We start from the raw sequence: 14122 nt of genomic DNA on the forward strand, positions 1-14122 counted from the left end.
CCCAAATTGCAACATTAATACTACTCAAAATCAACCAGGTTTTTAGTACCCAGCCGTTTTTAGTAACTTACCAAACTCTTTCCCTTTTCTAAATCAATTTTCTCCGAACAATATACCATTTCAAAATCAATTTCAGGCATCATAGGGACATGTTCCTTATTACCCTGCTCCTCAACCGACTATGGCCTCCTTTTTAAATGTTGCTCAGTATCTTACCATTAAATTATCACACACAAATTATTTGTTATGGAAGAATCAAATGCTCAACTTAATCATGGGTCATGGATTAAAAAGTTTTATCGATGGTTTGTCTCCTTAATACCCAAGTTTCTAGATCCACAACACACTCAGGTAAACCCTTATTTTTCTTTTTGGTAGAAATTTAATCGCACTCTTATGAGTTAGCTCTACTCATTGCTTAATGAAGACAAGATGGGAGAAATTGTACAGTATAGTACTACTTTTGAAACTTGGGAAGCATTGAGCACAATTTATGAGTCTTTTTCTACTGCTCGAATCATGTGCCTTTGCTTGCAACTTTAAAAGACCAAGAAGGATGGCCCCACTGTGACACAATATTTGGCTAAGATTAAAAATGTGGTTGACAAATTCTCTCCCATTGGTGAATCATTTGGGCTATATCCTTGAACGACATGGAAATTAATAGAACCCGTTTGTGACTTCAATCCAAAATTATACTGATTGTCCTTCTATTTCAGACATCTGAAGCTTGCTCATTGCTTATGAAGGTCATTTAAAGAATAAAACAATCGCTGATCAGTTGAATATGATTCAAGCCAACCTTGCCATTGTCTCTGTTGGAAGAACTACCGTCGTCCTCCTTGGCCCCGATTGGTGAAACTCCTTCTCAGTTTCCAACTTCAGGTATAACTTCTTCCCCTGTGCCTTTTTCCTCTAATTCCAGTAACTTTCAACCATTCTCTCGACCTTCAAAATGGCCTCCAACCCAATCTTCAAATCGTCCACAATGCCAAATCTATAACAAACTTGGCCATATAGTCCTCACTTGTTACAATTTAGACAATCCTAAGTTTCGTATCCCCTCAAATTTCTCACCATCTCAAGCTCATTTTGCCCAAACCTCCCCTATTCAAAGCCATGTCACACCTCAGCCAAACCTGACCCTTGCCTCCGGTACCACACACCCTGATGACAGTTGGTACATGACTTCGATGCTACCTATCACATGACTCTAAACCTAGCAAATATTCAATATCCTTCCCCTTATTATGGAAATGAATAGGTTGTCATTTGTAATGGTAAGTCTCCACCTATATCTAATATTGATTCAACTAATTTTCCTTCGATTAATTCAACTTTTTTTGTTCATTTGAATTATGTCCTTCACACTCCATCCATATCTCATAATCTTATAAGTATTGGTCGCTTATGCTATGGTAACAATGCTTATGTTGAATTCTTCCATGATTCTTTTCTTATGAAGGATTTTTGAACCAAGAATCTTTTTCTTTTGGGCAAGCTTGATGGTGGGCTATACAAGCTGTATTTTCCTTCACATTCCATCCAAGGTACTCAACCTCACACCAGGCTTGCTGCCTTTCTTTCAATGTTCCAAGATCTGTCTTTTTGGCATTGTAGACTAGGTCACCATCATCTCATATTGTCAAACTTGTGTTATCTCAATGTGATATGAAGTTACAAATAAAGGTGAACCTTCTTTTTGTAATGCTTGTCAAATGGCCAAAAGCCATATGTTACCTTTTTCACACTCTATTTCTCATGTCTCTTATCCTTTTGAACTTATGTTCTCTAATGAACGGGTCCATCCCCAGTTACTTTGATTAATGGAAACAAGTTTTTCTTGTTGCTTGTTGATGCCTACTATAGATTCACATGGATATACATATTGAAAGTCAAATATGAAATTTTACCTTCCTTTATCATTTTCTTACTATGGTTAAAAATCAATTTTCTACAATCATCAAAACTCTTCAAACTGATGGTGGAGAAGAGTTTAAATCCCTTGTGCCTACTCTTAACAATAATAGTATTCTCTACAAAACGTCTTACCCTTATACTCCCTAACAAAATGGAAACATTGAAAGGAAAAATAGGCATGTTGTTGAGGTTGGTCTTTTCCTTCTTGCTCATTTAAATGTTCCCCACAAATGTTGGCATTTTGCCTTTCAAACAACCGTATATCTCATCAACTGTCTTCCTACTTATGTTCTAAATAACAAGTCTCCATATATGATGCTCTATAATAGAAATCTTGGCTATCATCTCCTTAAAACATTTGGTTGTGCATGCTCTCCTTCTCTTCGACCTTTTAATGATAATAAAATGCAATTTCGGTGTTTTTTTGGTTATACTTCTACATATAAAGCCTATTTGTGTCTTGATCGTAATAGTGATAGAATCTACATCTCTCGCCGTGTCATTTTTAATGAGTCTGTTTTCCCTTTTACCAAATCCCTTCCTTCCACTTCTACTCCAAATCTTACCCCATAAATTGATCTTCTTCCTCCCCTTTCTATAGGTAATATTCTTTCCATCCCTAATGACAACTATGTTCATCATCGTGACTTTCCTGTTTCTTTAGCCATTTCCACATATCCTTTATCCTCTTCCTCTACCTTACATCACTCTCAATTACCAAACACATCGTTCGTTGTTTTTGTTTCCACCCCAACACCTGCATAGCCTTAACCTTTCTCCATTTCAACCACATCCCACTACCTCTGGTCTTGCCTCTTCTCCCCTCTAATCACATGTCCCTCTTCGTTATCTTCCACAACCTCCTCCGATCTCCCCACCCACACTAAATACTAATCCCATGGTTCTTAGATCTAAGGTAGGGATTTTTAAACCTAAGGCTTGGGTTATTGTGTCTGTGGGTTTGGACAAGATAGAACCTAATTCTTACAAAGATGCTCTATTGCATCCAAAATGGAAACAAGCAATGACTAATGAGTATGATGCTCTTCTTCAAAATCACTTAGTTTTTAGTCCCTTTACCTCCAAACGGTAAGATAATTAGTAGTAAATGAGAGATTGATCGCTATAAGGACCATCTTGTAGCTCAGGGATTTAGCCAAGATTATGGAATACTACTTTGAGACTATCAGTCCTATTGTTAAACTAACAAAAGTCCAAATTTTTTTAAGCATTGCTCTGTCTCATAATTGGGTTGTTTGCCAACTTGATGTCCACAATGCTTTTCTAAATGGTGATTTATGTGAGGAAGTTTATGTTGGGGTTGATGCTCTAAATTTCGCAGGGTCCTATAGTTTGTAAACCTTGTATGAACAAAACTTGTATGTGATTAATGATATTTGATATTTTATTCACTTTGTCTATGAAATATGTGATATTTTAGTTGCATTAACCACAAACAAATAAATTAACATCCAAGGTTATCGTTGTAACTTAAACATGTATGTGGAGACATACAAGTGGATCATGTTTAAGTAATAACCTAAACGGTCTTTAGTATATGGATAAGACTAGGTATCTTATCCTAGTGACATTGCGAGTATGGCCCATTTTGTAGATGTTACAAATGTTGTAAAGTGTTACAAATGATCTGATCTTGATCATTCATGTATTAGACATGCGAGCGGGGATATTCTATACAGAGAAGTTTGTATAAGACCGGACCACAAAATAGTTAGTCTCATTATATAACGCCATTCATAATAGAGACTTTCATTTCATTAGGATGACCATAGGTAACATAACCTTAATCCTGAGTGAGTTGTGAACTTCTGCATATGAGGATGATTACGAGAAATTGGAAGTCAATTTTACTCGACAAGCGACTTCCCTTGGACGCGGTATGCGATGCATGTTCCTCGGATATGCGTTGATAGCCATGCATCGATTGGTCATGCGTTGGAATGAAATTGCGCCAACAATGTATGCAATGACCGTGCATTCTGCCACAAGTTTTCTTGCATTCACGCCAAGTATAACATGAATGCAAGTTTTTTTGGGTAATTCGAGGTTGAACACAAGGACTTGTACTAAATGTTTGTGGTGATTGTGCATGCGGCGGTTGAATAAAAGAATGGAGAGGATGTTGCTATGTTAATCCTATTCCTACTTATCTATCAGACAACGCAATGAGAATATGCATGAAAGGTAGAGATGCAACAAACCTTGACATGAAATAAATGTGTGGGAAAATAGATAAAATGCGAAGATGTTTTCATTTCAAAATTTAAGAGTGATCGCAAGGGCAACCCTAGTCAACGCAATCCATGCAATCATGCTACAACCATACATGACAAGTTATTTTCCAATGGAAATGCGGTGTTCCTAATTCTAAGACGCATGCGTTAAATACAAAAGTGTCCATAGAGTTTATTCCTAAGTCTCTACTTTTTTCCTATGCAATGATGCAAAATACACACAACGCTGCGGTGACCACATTTAATCGTATCCTGTCTCTAGGATGCATGCAATGCGTTAATAACAAATAGTGCTCATTCTTAAGCGCCTATCTCTTGCTTATGCCAATCTAATCTCGCTCTCCCGAGTCTAGATTCTAACCTAGCTCTATCGAGTCATTAGGTTCTTTCTTTAGACTCTCTCTCGAGTAGCTCTAAAGGGGTGTTGAGCACAACATAAGACAAGACAAACGCATGAACTTGGTTGACGCAAGATTGTTACTATCCCTAGTGAACAACGCATGCCTTGCCTAATACGTCCAACCACTTACCCTCCTGGATAGTTGATTGTTGCTGACTTTACTCATAGGCAAGCAATGCATTAGCCTATAGACAGGCTTTGCAGCAACTTTACACTAAGCAAATAAGGTTACTCACGCACTCGCGCAACGCACATCTCTTGGTGGATTGCTACATGCTTCATATTCGTAATTCACATGACTAAGTATGCAATACCCAAGTAATCCCACTAAATGTTGCAATGAAAGTAATGATGCTAAGCAAGAAGATGGAGATGGAGGCGAAAGAACAGAGAAATGCATTGAAAACAATTGTATTAATCTCTTAATTCCAAATGTCATCCAATACAATATAGAAAAAGAAAGGGAAAAAAAATGACCGGCTGGAAGCAATGAGTTGCTTCCAGCGGATGTGCATCAAGACTGCCGGTGGTACCATGGATGGGCGGAGGAGCTGACTCTCTCAAGATCTAACTCCGGTCGAAGACTCCGGTCGTCACTCGGAATGGATGAAGAAGGTGAAGAACTCTCAGCCATCTTCTCACACATTTTTCTGGATCGCGGGGAAAATCCCCGATCAAGGGATAATCTCCGGATGACTTGGAATTTCGTTCATCGGCTTCTATTTATAGAGTTTTGACCGCCAACAGCATTAATTGGACTACTCTAAGTCTGACATTCGACGCGTCAGTCCTTTCTGAACCTCTGCCACTAACGGCGTGGTAGGTGAAATGTCAACATCAGCTTTGGATTTTCTCGAGGTAGATGCGTTGATGCATTCATTCCACCAACCTTGCATTGATCCCATTAGAATGCATTGTCGCGTAGCTGCAATCATTCAATGGTCGCATTCGCTTAATATCGCAACTCTACATGATGACCGCAATCGCTTGACGAGTGCAACTCCCATGCGATGGACGCATACGGCTGATTACCGCAATATCCATGCATTGGCCTTGCGATGGAGTGTTTCTTCGAATGCGATCGTCTATGCGATGGTCCGATTTTCGCGTTTGCGTTCATTTTCTGCATTGGCTACAAAAATAGAACATTGAACGCATAATTAACGCAAAATAATGGATTAGCTGAGATTCGACATGCTGAAAGATGAAAGCTCATATTCTTGTGAATTCCTATCATGATTAACGCATATTCTGCCTAACAACATTCATAATTCTAAGTAAAAGGCCTAAGATGGCATGCATTTTTACATGTCATCAGAGGGCAATCCTTTGATTAGTATGGGTGAGAGTGGCCAGATCGCCAACTCAACAAGCCTACCATTTTGGGGATTTGTCTGATTGGGGAGCTGGAAATTCAGCTACACAAGATGGAATTCACTCCTTCCCCGAAGTAATGGTAAGTAGATAAATTTCTCTCTTAAGGGCTGATTTCGGGTCTTAAACAATGTGGCGCCACACCCTCTCCTGGCTCGAGAGGGGTTTAGTCATAGTAGAACTATGATCTATTGTTCATTAGAGGGATCAGTGGTACTTAAGGAGTTAGATGTAACTATAGTGGCAAAATGGTATTTGGCCCAGCTGTACTTACGAGCAATTTGTGAAGGGTTATCGTACTACTGATTGGTTATATCCAATGGACACAAAGATATATCTGTAGTGTGAAGAGTGCAACTGTCGGCCTTTAGTGAAGTGCCCGACAGTTAACGAAAGGTGGACAATGTAATTAAAGAGTTTAATTAATTATTTACATATCGTTGGAGCTTCAAGCTACAGGTCCAAAAGGTCCCCTTGGTAGCTCAAAAGAATTTAGTTGAGAATCAATTTTTGAATTAATTTGAATTGTTCAAATTAATAAAAGGGAATTTATATGATATAATTGTTATAATGTATTTGATACATTATAGTTTAATAGGAGGAATAAATATTTGAATGCGATTCAAATATATGTTAAATGAATGAGATTCATAGTTGTTAAATTTAATATAAATATGATTTATATTAAATGTCATAAAATAAAGAAAAAGAACTATAGTTTATATTGTATATGATGTAATTTTAAAACTATAGGTTATAAATATAATATGATAAGTTGGTTATCATGTTTATTTATATTATTTATTATTTTGGATAATTAAACCATTTTCCCCTCTAACCATTTTAGTGGGTGGTTAAGTAGTTGTTTATGGCAAATAGAATAAATAAAATATGATTTTATTTTTTCCATACTAGATCTACACGAAATTAGCCTATGCGATAGGAGTCTTTACACTACACGATTAAAGAAAAAGCTATATGATAGTGCTTCCTTAATCGTCTTCATTCTTCAAACTCTCAGACTCCCTCCTAACCAAAATAGTCAGAGCCCACCACTCTTGAGTTCTCTTCCTAAGAATATCGAGGACTCCCTGTGGTAGTTTCTTCACATTTTTTTTCGAGTTTTGTTACTATTCGAGGAGTTCGTGACTGTTCGAGGTTTGTACGAGAAGAAGTGTTCTTCAAAGGTATAATCACTTGAACCCTATTTGTTGTTTATAAAAAGGCATGCCATATTTTTCTTAGAATGCATAAACTGTTTGTTTTACTGTAAATGTATGTTTTCAATCAAAATGAAATTTGGACGATCTGCTTCCGCTCATGGATCTCTTTGTAAACGAGTTCCTTTAATTAGTACAGAGCCAGGTTGTAGTTCTAATTCCAAATTTCGTTTCTATATTGAAATCATTTACAGTTATGGTAGGTTTTAAGTTCTATAATGCGTTTAATTGTTAAATGTATGTGGATGTTTGTTGATGGATGTTTCAGGGTAGTAATCTCTGTTTTTTGGCTTTCTGTTTACTTTTACAAAATTTAATTATTAAGCGCTCCTGTGTTTTTTGGGCATCAAACTTGCAATCAAGTCTGTATTCATTTAGTTTTGAGTCGTTCGTGAAGCTTTAGAAGTGAAGGTTGTAATGCGTTGATGGAGAAGATGAAACAGTAGTCGCATCGTGTAGCTAAAGCTAAACAATTGTTTAGATTTTGTTATGCGATCGTGTAACATATGCTAAACGATCTCATAGCTAATGCTACGCGATCGTGTAGAGTTTGCTGAGCGATCGTGTAGAGTTTGTTACACGATCGTGTTATGTTGGCTGCATGATTTCGTAGGTGCTCGATGAGTAGATGGTGGCACAATATTTGATACTTAATGCAAGGCTTGCGTGCTAAACGATCATGTAGACTATAATGCTCATCACATAGTCAATAGCTACACGATCACATAGTATACGATACTCGATGCTCGCTACACGATCGTGTAGACTATCATGCTTATCGCATAGTAGTTAGCTACACGATCGCATAGTATGCGATACTTGATGTACGCTACACGATCGTGTGGGCTTTCATGCTTATCGCATAATTAAAAGCTATGTGATCATTATTACACAATCATCTATACTCGACGCTCGTTGCTCGACGATCAGGAGATTTACTATACGATCAAGCTGCAAGGCTTTAAGGCGAGCGGTTCAAGACCCGATTCACTTGTTCCGAACCGGTGGACTTAACTTTTGTAATGGTTTATACTTTTCTTTTTCGGTTTTGAGATTTACTATCCCGGTCCATCAACTTTAATTAAATATGCATGTCATGTTTGTTTATTATATATGACATAATGTATGTCATATAGTCTTAAAACCCACCATAGGTTATGCATTTTTTTCATGCATCATTTTATACTATAAGTGTTATAATATATTAGTATGCATGATTAAATTACATAAAGCATGCTCATGCATCATATAATATAAGAGTTATAATATATGCATGCATTATAACATATCCATACATCATTTATATTATAAATGTTATAATATAAGATTGTATGTTTGTATGTTTGTATGCTATAACTTAATTCATTACTTGTTTATATAAAAGTTATATATTAATAATGAATCAAAATTTCATGTAGCATGACACTATCTTAGGTTAATTTATAATTGTTATAAATAACTTATGTATATCTAGTTTGTAATGTTAGTTGGTTTTAATCGTTTCATTTCTTATAAATGTTCTAGTTAATGAAATTAGAATTAAAATCAATAATAAAGAGTTGCATGCAAACCTTAGGCTTTAATCTTTTTTTTAAAAATGTTTTAAAATTTGATTGAGATAGACCTAAGATCACATTTCTAATAAGATTAGAAATCTAAGTTTAATATTTTAAATCCGTTTAATAAGATTAAATTGATTCTAATAAAAGATTAAATATGTAACAAATATATCTATAAGGGACCTTTTGTCTAAAGCGTGTTCTGGCTAGGCTAGGGTATTTAAGTTGATGGAAACGTCGCACCCCTACCTGGGAACCTACCTAGAAAGGTAAATTAGATAGATTTGTTACATGCATGCAAATTTGATGAAAGTTTGTTAAAGAGTTTATTAAGAGTTGAATCAAAGTTGTTTAATCATCAAAAGCAAATGTTGTTTTTGAGCAAATTAAACAAATCACTTAGATAAAATCAGTAGCCGGATTTTCTAAGTTAATGAACCTTAGGTAGAACATTCAGTGGGAGGAAAATGGAGTATATGATACTTCACTTTAACCTCTACACGTTTCTGTCTAAAAGTTCACACCGTGAGATCTATCCTCGGCCTTGAGGTACCATGGGTGTCTCCTTACGGGTGGCATTTGGCATTTGGGTAGGTCAATATTAAGGTGAATGGAGAGAGTGTTCATAGTAAGTGGGAGCGGGACGTGTGACAATATATTCCTCGATCTCTCTCATTAGGTTGGATAAAGTTTTATGCATCGCCTCGTGGCATCGTGGGTGTCCCCCTAAAGGATGCCAGTTTTGCATAACTCTTTATTTGATCTCCAGAAATGGATAGGGTTGCTTTAGTCTCTTATTCTAATCTCTTATACACATCTAGATGTGTATAAGAGACAGGGATGGCTCTATTTGCATAACTCTTTATTTAATCTCCAGAAATGGATAAGGTTGCTTTAGTCTCTTGTCCTAATCGGATTTTCCCTAAGGTTAGCTCATTAGGGTGGGACTTTAAGACCTAAAATAAGGGGTTACACGTACACAAAATTGTTAAGGATGTTAACAAATTCTGGACCGAACAATGGTGACTATTAGATTCAGTTACAATGAGTTTTTTCTGTTTAATGGTTGAGAATATCTCATTTTAGTGAAGGGGCACTTGATCACCCTATGGTGACTTTTGTCCTACCTCACTGAAGCATCATTGCAAATAGATGTCACTTAGGGTACACTAAACTATTTTGCTAAAACATGATTGGTTTTATAAAACTGGTATAATGCAAATAGACTTAATTAAGTTTGTTCATTTTTCAGCAATTAATTATGGCTACCACGACCTTAAGTTTGCTTGCAGCTGATAAACTAACTGACGAGAATTACGCTAGTTGGAAAAACACCATAAACATGATTTTGATCATCGATGATCTCCGTTTCATCCTTACGGAGGAGTGTCCTCCTATTCCAGCTTCTACTGCTCCTCGAAATATTCAAGAGGCATACGAGCGATAGACAAGAGCGAATGAGAAGGCCCAAACGTATATCTTGACCAGTCTTAACGAAGTTTTGGCCAAGAAGCATGAGCCCATGGTCACTGCATGCGAGATCATGGAGTCCCTAAAAGGAATGTTCGAATAACCGTCCGCATAGCTCAGACACGATGCTCTCAAATAGATCTTCAACTCAAGAATGCAAGAGGGGTCATCTGTTCGGGAACATGTTCTCAATATGATGATCCACTTCAATGCGGCTGAGATGAACGGGTCTAGCATCGATGAGGCCAGTCAGGTTAGCATTATTCTGGAATCCTTACCAGATAGCTTCCTTCATTTCCGTAGTAATGATGTTTTGAACAAAATTAACTACAACCTTACAACTTTACTCAATGAGTTGCAGACTTTTCAATCCTTGTTGAAAATCAAGGAGAATAAGGGTGAAGAAAATGTTGCTTCATCATCTAAAAAGTACCACAAAGGTTTGACCTCTGGAACTAAGTCTGCACCTTCTTCCTCTGGTACTAGAAAGTGGAAGAAGAATAGGGGTGGTAAAGGGAAGGCAACTGCTCACCCACAAGCTGCTGCTCCAGGGGGTAGACAACTAGTGAGGGTTGATAAGGGAAAATGTTTCCATTGCAACCAAAACGGGCACTGGAAGAGGAATTGCCTCAGATATTTGGCAGAGAAGAAGAAGGCCAAACAAGGTAAATGTGATTTGCTTGTTTTGGAAACTTGTTTAGTGGAGAATGATGATTCTGTCTGGATTATTTACTCTAGAGCTACTAACCATATTTGTTTTTCATTTCAGGGAATTAGTTCCTGGCGGCAGCTTGGTGCTGGTGAGATGACGATGTGAGTTGGAACCAGGCATGTCGTCTCAGCTGTGGTAGTGGAAGGTCTTCAGTTAGCTTTACAGAACAAATATTTGAATGTTATAATGTATTGATAAATTATAGTTTAATTGAAGGAATAAATATTTGAATGTGATTCAAATATATTTTCTATGAATGAGATTCATAGTTGTTAAATTTAATATAAATATGATTTATATTAAATGCCATAAAATAGAGAAAAAGAACTATAGTTTATATTGTACATGATGTAATATTAAAACTATAGGTTATAAATATAATATGATAAGTTGGTTATCATAATTATTTATATTATTTATTATTTTGGATAATTAATCAATTTTTCTCTCTAACCACCTTAGTGGGTGGTTAAGCAGTTGTTTATAGTAAATGGAATAAATAAAATATGATTTTATTTTTTCCTACTAGATCTACACAAAATTGCAGTGCCTATACGATAGAAGTCTTTACACTACACGATTGAAGAAAAAGCTATACGATAGTGCTTTCTTAATCGTCCTCCTCTTCCAAACCCTTAAATTCCCTCCTAACCAAAATAGTCAGAGCCCACACCTCATGGGTTCTCACCTTGAGAATACCGAGGACTTCTTGTGGTAGTGTCTTCACATTGTTGGTTCGAGTTTTGTTGCTATTCGTGGAGCTCGTGACTGTTCGAGGGTTGTACGAGAAGAAGAATTTTTCAAAGTTATAATCACTTGAACCCTTTATTGTTTAAAAAAGGCATGCTTTAATTTTACTTAGAATGCATAAACCATTTGTTTTACTGTAAATGGATATTTTCAATCGAAATGGAATTTGGACGATCTGCTTCCACTCATGGATCTCTTTGTAAACGAGTTCCTTCATTTTACATCAAATTCAAAGTACCAAAATCATTTCTTCTTCTTCACAAAGCTCTTTATGGCCTTAAGCAAAGTCCTCATGCGTGGTTCCCGAAAGTCAATTCTTGTTTGATTCAGTTGGGTTTCTTGAGTGCCAAGTCTGATTCTTTAATGTTTATTTTTCGCAAGGGTAATTCTATAGTCATTTTCTTGATTTATGTCGATGACATTATTGTTACTAACAATAGTTCTATGCTTATTCAACAATTTATATCATATTTGAATGTTGAATTTTCTATTAAAGATTTTGCTGATTTATTCTTCTTCCTTGGTATTCAAGTTTTGCGACATCAGTCTGTGATGCATTTATCTCAAGTACGTTATATTAATGAGTTGTTAGCTTGTAGGGGTGGAATCGGTTCAGTTTGATGGCCAAACCGAACTGAACCGCTTTTATTTATACATGAAACCGAACCGCACCATTTGTGCGGTTCGAACCGAATCGAACCAAATCGGTTCAATTCGATTCGATTTGGTTTCAAGAATCGGTTTAGTTATTTACCTCTATTCGACGAAGAAGAACAGCGGCAGAAAGAAGAAGTGAACTCTAGTTCTACGAAAGAAGAAATGAACGGCCTGGTCGACGAAGAAGAACCAGACGGTCTGGTTGAGTCATCGACGAAGAAGAACCAGACGAAAAAAGAACTTTGGTACAGATCTGATTTCGTAAGGCGGTCTGGTAACGAAGACGAACGGTGGCGGTTTGGTAATGAAGAAGAACAGCGGCGGTCGACGAAGAAGAACGGCAACAGAAACCCTAATTGGTACAGATCTGATTGGCGAAGGGGAAGGCGATTGTGAAATGGAAATGTGAAATCGAATGCGTGAGCCATGAGGAGGGTGGAAGGCGGCGCTCGAGTGCTAAAATGAGTTTAAATTAGGTTATTTATTTATTATTAAATAAATATTAATATTATATATATATATTTATATATAAACGGTTCGGTTCGGTTTAGAAATCGATTTTCAAGCTTTGAATCGAATCAAACCGTTTAAATTCGGTTTCAACAGCCCAACGAACCGTATCGAACCGAAAAATTCGATTTTGCTTATAAATCGATTCGATTCGGTTCGTTTTGCAATCGGTTTTGCGTGTTGAGCAGTTTTTTTGTCCACCCCTATTAGCTCGTGCAAGCAAGTCTGATTGTAAGCCTATTCGCTCCCCCATGACATTTGGTGTGCATTTATCTCTCGATGATAGTGAATTGCTGGAAAAACCTACTGAATATAGAAACCTTGTTCGTGCTTACAATATTGCACTCTTACCTGACCAGACATCAATTTCTCTATGGCAAAACTCAGTCAATTTATGCACGCGCCTACCACGATTCACTTTCAAGCTACTAAGCATCTCCTTTGCTACCTAAAAGTGACGGTCAATCATGGTATTGTGCTCTCCAAATCCTGTCACAACTTTAATCTGTTTTACTAATACATATTGGGCAAGCTGTCCAGATGATAGGAGAAGCACAAGTGGTTTTTGTGTATTCCTTGGCTCAAGTTTAGTGTCTTGTGGTTCATGCAAATAGAGAGTTGTTTCACGTTCAAGTGTCAAGTCTATGTAGAGGGGAATGTCAAATGCTGATGCCGAGATTTTATGGATTCAATCTATCTTATTTGAACTTGGGTTTCGTAATCTTCCTTCGCCTTTACTGTTATGTGACAATATTAGTGCTACCTACTTGACTGCTAATCCCGTTCTTCACAACCGCACAAAAACACATAGAATCGATCATAATTTTATTAGGGAGAAGGTTGCTCGGGTTCAACTCTCTGTTGAATTTGTGCCATCAGATGACCAACTTCATGACTAAGACGCTTCCTTCTCCTCGCTTTCTCAATCTCAAGACCAAGCTCTCTATTCCTTCAGCACCATGTTCACTTGAGAGTGGGATGATAAGAAGATTTCTATTAATTTTTTTTCTGTATTATTTTCTTTCTATTATAAAGATTTGTTTTGTTATTTTGTTTTTTTTTTGCTCTCCTTTTTCTGTTTTCTATTCTCCTATTAGATGTTGACATGTGGCACTACTTTTCTCCTTAAATATGTAATGGATAAAAAGTGCTCTTCACTGAGCTTTTCAGCTATTTCCCTTAATAGACTTTTCGTATTCCTCCTTTACATTATATAATGCTCTAACTAAGTTAGATATACAAATATTCGCAATTTGTAATTGTCCAATTACATGTTTAACTTTTAATGTTTATTT

This window comes from Benincasa hispida, chromosome 3 (genome assembly GCF_009727055.1).
Source record: "Benincasa hispida cultivar B227 chromosome 3, ASM972705v1, whole genome shotgun sequence".
NCBI classification, from domain to species: Eukaryota; Viridiplantae; Streptophyta; class Magnoliopsida; order Cucurbitales; family Cucurbitaceae; genus Benincasa; species Benincasa hispida.